Here is a 7,500-nt window from a genome sequence, read left to right on the forward strand (position 1 = left end):
CAAAAGGCCAACTAGACAGTCCCCCAAGGCTGCAGCACTAAGAGTCAGTGCAACTATATCTCCTAGTCTGAGAGTCATAGTCCTTTATAAAAGACTAAGTTGTAAATGATTTCCCTTTGCAATGGAGAAACCATTGATAATACAGCTCTCACTTTGCTGTTGGCCCAGCTGTAAACTGGAGTCAGTCTGTGATTCTAAGCTGAGTGTTGAGCCTAAACGTTTCACCTGTCAGTTGACTCTCTCAGACTTTGGTCCGATTAGCAGACCAATTCCGAGTTCAGCTCTCAGACTATCAATTCATTACGGACCAAGTATTGTTCTAATGTCAAGTGCATATGCTTTAGTAACCTGACAATTAAGCACTTTTTTTTTTTTACTGTAGCTTGATGAAGCCTCATGTACACTACACGAAAGTGTGTCTTCACAAGTGACTGAGAACGATGTTTTATACTCTTTGCATTCATTATCAGTTGTCTCGCTTGTCAGTTCAACGACTTATCTTTTACGAATTCCTTTTAAGTAATTTCCTGTAATTGTATTTAGATTTTTTGTTTTCAAATTTCACCCTCATTTCACCCTCATTTGCTCAGTTTCCCCCAACCCTCCATTCATTCACATCTCCCACCCCCTCCAACCGATGATACTCAAATGTGTTCATAAATACTTTAACTCTCTCCATACGAACGGCGAAAGAGAAGACGTTAACAGCGTTACACCCCAATTACCACCATCAAAATATTGCAAGCGGAAGGCTCTTATACTGAAGAGGTGAATGTTGACAAAGAATACCACAATTCTGACGACGGATGCTAAAGGTTGGGTCATTGAGACACCCACTGGACATCCCAGGGGTCTGTGTAGAGGAGAAGAGAGGACTGGCCGTACTGAGTGAGTTAACAAAATGTCTTCAATCACCGATATGTGTGAAGGGACATTAAACAAAGTTCCTCGTACTCGTGCATACAAGTCAAGTTAGCTAGTTACATTCCGATTTAACGTCGACACCAGCTACATCCACATTTCTTCTTCCCCTCCTCCACTCCTCTGTGTGACTGACGGAGTGAACGTCCACGCCTTCTTGTCAACACTCCTCAATCCGATTTGAGGGAGAAGAAAATTCTAGATGTTGCCTCTAACACTTCACTGTCACCACCAATACGATCCAACACGTTTTGATGGTGCAGCCAAAATTGCTCTCTATCTCTCTCTCTCTCCCTTCCTCCCTCTCTCTCTCCTTGTGTGTGTGTGTGTGTGGATCGAATTAACCACGGTTTGACTGCATAGTTTTGGGGGTTTTTTTTGTTTTTTTCTCGAGGCCTGACTAAGCGCGTTGGGTTACGCTGCTGGTCAGGCATCTGCTTGGCAGATGTGGTGTAGCGTATATGGATTTGTCCGAACGCAGTGACGCCTCCTTGAGCTACTGAAAACGAAACTGAAACTGACTGCATGGTCGGCGCCCACGCAACTAGCCAAGTCAGAGACTCGCGAATAAATTGACAAGGGGTGTGGGGGGCCCCCGGGAGGGGTGGGGTGCGGGAGTTTGTTGAGCTGACTTGAGTACTAGCTCGGTGCTGGCTTTGTTTGTGCGTGTATTGTAGTAATTTTATGTGAAAAAGTATGTGTGCGTACATATTTGAGAGAGAGGGGGGGGGGGGGTATATAGGAAGGGATGAGAAAAAGCAAACATGAGCCACCGCCAATTGTGGTGACGTCTTGATGTGGACTAGCTGATGATTGAAAGTCATTCTAATACCCCTTGCTCTGCACATACCATTTTTGACTGACTTGTATAAACAAAGTGAATATGTTTTAACCCGGTGTTCGGTTGTCTCTGTGTGTGTGTGTGTGTGTGTGTGTGTGTGTCTGTGGTAAACTTTAACATTGACATTTTCTCTGCAAATACTTTGTCAGTTGACACCAAATTAGGCATAAAAATAGGGAAAATTCAGTTCTTTCCAGTCATCTTGTTTAAAACACTATTGCACCTCTGGGATGGGCACAAAAAATTAAAAAATGAAGCCTAATTATATGCAAACTGCATTTTCTGTTATATTTCTATTTTTTGTATTTTCTAAACTTGGCACTTTGATCTGATATTCTGACCCAACAACAAGAGCAGTCATTATCCTTTTTTGTTCAAACAGGAACTTCTTTTGCTAAGCATGGAAGTTTTATTTATTTTGCAAACGTTTTGGTGCAGATAGTAAAAAAGGGAAATTACTCTGTAATTAATGCTAGGCCGGGGAGTTAATTTGCTTTAAACTGATCTTTCTCATCTTAAACATTACATTTTGAAATTATACTCAATACATAAAAAGCTTGGAATTTTTTTTAAAGTGTATCACAAGTGAGTCTTGAAGGCCTTGCCTCTCTTGTTTTTTTCTGTTTGAAGCCCATAAAGCGTCTTGAAGTCTGGAATATTACTGAACCTGTTCGCAAGCGCCTTTTGATCAAGGTTAAGTTCCCGAGAGGCTTGGGTCACGTAGTTAACTAGGAAGCGAGTAATCCACTGGTTTGATTCCCACATATACATAGCGGGATTTTTTACTCCTCTCGTCTGCTGGACCTTGAGTAGTGGTCTGGGTAATAGTCATTCGGATGAGACGTTGAACGGAGGTCCCATGTGAAGCATGCACTTAGCGCACTTAAAAGAACCCACGGCAACAAGAACAACAAAGGGGGGTGGTGGTGGGGGGGGGGGACATTGTCTCTGGTGAAATTCTGTTTTGAAAAAAAAATCCACTTTACCGTATACAGTATATGAATGATGCATGTTTGATAGAATTTTTAACAATATCAGAAATGACTATACTGCAAAATTTGACATGTTTGTACATTAATTTTGATAAAAAGCTACCACAGGTAATGGATAACATAATTATATTAATCCTTCAATAACACTTTATAAAAAAAATATATAAAAAAAATAATAAAAAAACCTGGTGCTCCTTGAAGCTATGTCAACATGAATACATGCCATGATGTGACATTCGGTATCTTGTTTATCTTGTTCTTTATTATTTGTTTTTGTTCTTCATCTTATTATTACTGTACTAAGTATCATATTGAAAAATAACCCTTGTATCTCAACAAATTAATGATTTTTTTTTTCGATGATCATTGATGGACCAAATGTTTTGCTATGTGAATGTTGAATCACACTGATGTCGTGAAATGTCAAAATATAACCTTGTGTACAAGGGGGGGGGGAATCCACTTTAAGTCAAAGAAACACACTTGCCAGGCAGTAAGGAAGGGTGAGACAAAAACGTGTGGCACTGTACTGTGGCGACGCGTTCCTTTTTCCACAGGGGGAAGAGCGGCCCGAATTTCACACAGAGAAATCTGTTGTGACCAAGGAAAAAAAGCAATACAATACAATACGGTTGCAATGGCCGAATGGTTAATGCGTTGGACTTTCAAGTTGAGGGTCCCGGGTTCGACTTTCGGTGACGGCGCCTGGTGGGTAAAGGGTGGAGATTTTTCCGATCACCTAGGTCAACATATGTGCAGACCTGCAAGTGCCTGAACCCCCTTCGTGTGTATACCGTATGCAGAAGATTACATACATTTAAGATCCTGTAATCCATGTCAGCATTCGGTGGGTTATGGAAACAAGAACATACCCAGCATGCACACCCCCGAAAACGGAGCATTGCTGCCTACATGGCGGGGTAAATAAAACAAAACGGTCATACACGTAAAATATCACCATGTCTGTATGAGTGTGTATGTGTGCGTGCCTGAAATCTGAATGGCACAGGAAACGAATGATGAGCGCTCAGTGGCAACCGTCAGTCGGTTCTACCCATGTAGGCAGCCTGTTGTGCAAGTGTCCCCGTGCTTGTAAAGCGCTTAGAGCTTGGTCTCTGACCGAGTATATGCGCTATATAAGTATCCAAATCAATCAATCAATCGATCAGTCAATGCTGTTTGCTAAAGGGAAGAAATGGAAGATCACACAGTTGATCAAGAAAGCTGGATGTTCACACTTTGGAAGCTGCTAAAGCAATAGAACTGCCTAGGCTTTCAGTGCCTGAATTGTGATACCACACCCTCATATCTTTCTGAGCTTGTTAACCCGTACTTGCCAAACAGAACATTGAGATCTCTTGATTTCTCCCAGCTAACTGTTCCCCGATACTTCCTTAACTCCTGTGGAAAGAGTTTATTTTCCGTCTTCGGCTCGACAACTTGGAATTCTCTACCTATTGCTCTCAAACAACTCATCTACCTTTAAAGCAAATCTTAAAACTTGTCATAACTCTGATAGTGCTGTTGTTCCAGGCCCATGGAAAATTGAGTGTGTGTGATGGGAGAGCAGAGAGAATGGGAGTGGGTAGATGGATGGTGGCGGTGTGGTTCGAAAGGGAGAATGACCCGATTTTTACCCCTTTTACCTTTTCTATCCAAAATTTTATTTGACAGTTTTTACAAAATCTGTGGCATGCAGATTACAATTATGTTCCTTTTTATATGTATGTATTTTAAGTGAAAATTGGTGTAATCTCAGCCGCTTCATCATGTGTGTGTCAGTCTGAGTGTTGGAGTGTAACAGTTGTAGTATTGATAGTATGTTTGTGAGTTTTATGCATTGTTTTTATAATATTGATTGTTTTATGTTTCTACTACTTTTTATCTGCTTTTTTGTTTCACTTTAGGTATTGGATTGTAAAGCGTTTAGAGCTTGCTTATGCTTGTATTATAGCGCTATATAAAAATAAATATACTCAATGCTTTTTATCTTTTTTTTTATATTCTTTTATCCACTGTTTTATGGAAAGGGCGCCGTGTCAGAATCTTGTTCTTGTTGCTCATTGTCCAGCCGACCGCACAGGGCCATATCAGGACTGTCAAACCATACAAATGCTCGACCGCTTCAACACAAAACTGTCACATCTATTAATTTTTTTTTTTTAATATTTTTTTAAACAATTTTAAACCCACTAAGACTAACCCACAAAAATACAGTTCATGAAACAGTATCCCAACCATTTAGCTCCTTAGGGCAAATAAGACTAAGCCATGCTGAGGACGCTAGCCATTCCGCTTAATTTATCATCCCAAGATTACAACAACAACAAAAATCGTAAAATAAAGGAGACAGAATAACAATACTTCAGAGCCAAACAAACCAAAAGAAAAAAAAACATAAAAAGGCCACGTAGGCAAACAACACCGCAGAATGGACAGCTAGTGCCCATCCCAGTGTAATCGGTCAGGACAGGCGCTGGACCTTCGATCCAGTGTTCACCAATGGTAAGGGTTCGAGACCCCACCCACCACCACCCCACCACCCCCGTTTTGGGCAATGGGGTTGTGTCCCTTGGGGAGGAAGGCACTTTTTACTCCAGATTTTTTTTTTTTTTTCCTCACGCCACTAATGGAGTCTCCCGTCGGACCGACGGATGAGTAGGCAGGCAGGCTTATTTGTCGGTGTGTGTGTGCTCATAATTATGGGAGAAGAGGCCGATTCTGGATGCGCAGCACTTCCCACAGGTGTTGCAAGGGAAAACGTCTCCAGAAGTTAAACCCTGCTTCCTTCGCTCACGCTTCTCCTTAATGGCCAGCGTTCTCTTGTTTTCAAACGTCTTTATGCTACTAGAGCACAGCATCCTCCAGCGAGAGCGGTCAAGGGCATCAAGTTTCCCAGGAAGCGATTTCTATGTCACAGGCTTTGAGGTTTGTCTTCAAGGTGTTCTTGAAGCGCTTGCAGGGTCTTCCAAGTTTGCGGTGGCCTTCCTTCAGCTGGCCATACAAGAACATCTTCGGGATCCTGCTGTCTGTCATGCGGACAACGTGTCCTGTCCAGGGTAGCCACCCCACCCCAGGTGCAAATGCTGTAACTGGCTTGGGGCTGGGGAAAGTTAAAACTTTCAACTCTGTGAAGCACAGAGAGAGAGAGAGAGAGAGAGAGAGAGAGAGAGATTCTCTGAGATGAGGAGAGAGAGAGAGAGAGAGAGAGAGAGTGTGTGTGTGTGTGTGTGTGTCCCCAGTAACAGTTTCAAAATGACAGTTACTTCTCTGTTGAGAATATATATATATATATATATATATATATATATATGTGTGTGTGTGTGTGTGTGTGTGTGTGTGTGTGTGTCTTTCTATCACAACTGATTTCTCTCTGTGAAATTCGGGCTGCTCTCCCCAGGGAGAGCGCGTCGCTACACTACAGCGCCACCTTTTTTTTTCTGCGTGCAGTTCTATTTGTTTTATGTGATTTCATACATTTCTGTCTGTTTCTTTATTTCACTATTTATTTCCTTCCTTCCTTCCTTCCTTTATATCTCCCTTGGTAGCTTTTTCCTTCTTTTTTTTCTCCTCTGTTTCCCCGCTTTTTTTCTTTCTTTTTTTTCTTTTTTCTTTTTTTATATCCTTGTCTGTGACTTTTTTTTTTTTTGCCTGGCTTTTCTTCTTTTTTTCTTTTTTTTTTCTTTTTTTTTTCATTTTTTCCTCCTGCACTCTGACTTTTTTTTTCTTTTTTTTTTCTTTTTTTTTCTTTTTTTTTTTTTTTTTCCTCTTTTTCTCGCTTTTTGTTTTGTGGTTTTGGTGGGGTTTTTTGGTTTTTTTTATATATGTATTCCTTCTTCCTCTTCTTCTTCTTCTGCGTTCGTGGGCTGCTACTCCCACGTTCACTCGTATGCACACGAGTGGGCCTTTACGTGTATGACCGTTTTTACCCCCGCCATGTAGGCAGCCATACTCCGTTTTCGGGGGTATATGTATTCCTATTCCTTTCTTTTTCGTCTATACTTCGTGTTCTTGATTCTTGCTGGATAGTTTTTGTTCTGTTCGTATTTTTGGTGGTTTTTGTTTTCGGGGGGGTTGGTGGGAGAGTGTTGGGGGGGGGTAGGGGGGGGGGTCGTTTGTTTGGGTTTTTTTGTTGTTGTTGTTGTTGTTGGGTTTTTTCTCCCTTTGTTCTTTGTTATTCATTCGGCTTGCACTTGTTACGACTATTGTTGGGTCTACAGCTGGTTCATGCTTTAACGTTTTCTTGCAATAATATGTATATATATATATAGATAGATAGATATTGATATAGATAAATGTATGTATATATGATCAAAATTTCAGGTTCTGTGTGAATGACATGGCAATGGACGCGTCTTGTTTTCGTATCGGTAATACACACCCACACGCACGCACGCACGCACGCACGCACACGAGCGCGCGTACACACACACACGTAAGCACGAGTGCGCGCACACACACACACACACACACACACACACACACACACATACACACACACACAAAGAGAGAGGGAGAGAGAGAAACAAATGCACAATAATAGCATCAACAATACTGACGAAAAGATTTCGTCGACGTGGGGTTTTCTTAAAAAATGTCATCTCTGTCTGTCTGTCTGTCTGTCTGTCTGTCTGTCTCTCTCTCTCTCCAGGTAATGTTCTTTTCTTTATCTGGTATACATACTACACAAGTATGAAAACCCATTGGACACAGAAAGTTAGCGCTGAGAGAAAAAAAAAAAAAAAG

The 7,500-nt window shown here is 41.4% G+C and overlaps 1 protein-coding gene across 1 annotated transcript in view; it reads left to right on the forward strand.

Annotated features, from left to right (window-relative positions):
* LOC143276705 (uncharacterized) overlaps positions 1–7,500 on the forward strand; it is an 82,480-nt gene that overhangs the window by 702 nt on the left and 74,278 nt on the right. The gene's annotated exons all lie outside the window — the stretch shown is intronic.

This window comes from Babylonia areolata, chromosome 32 (genome assembly GCF_041734735.1).
Source record: "Babylonia areolata isolate BAREFJ2019XMU chromosome 32, ASM4173473v1, whole genome shotgun sequence".
Classification (NCBI taxonomy): Eukaryota; Metazoa; Mollusca; class Gastropoda; order Neogastropoda; family Buccinidae; genus Babylonia; species Babylonia areolata.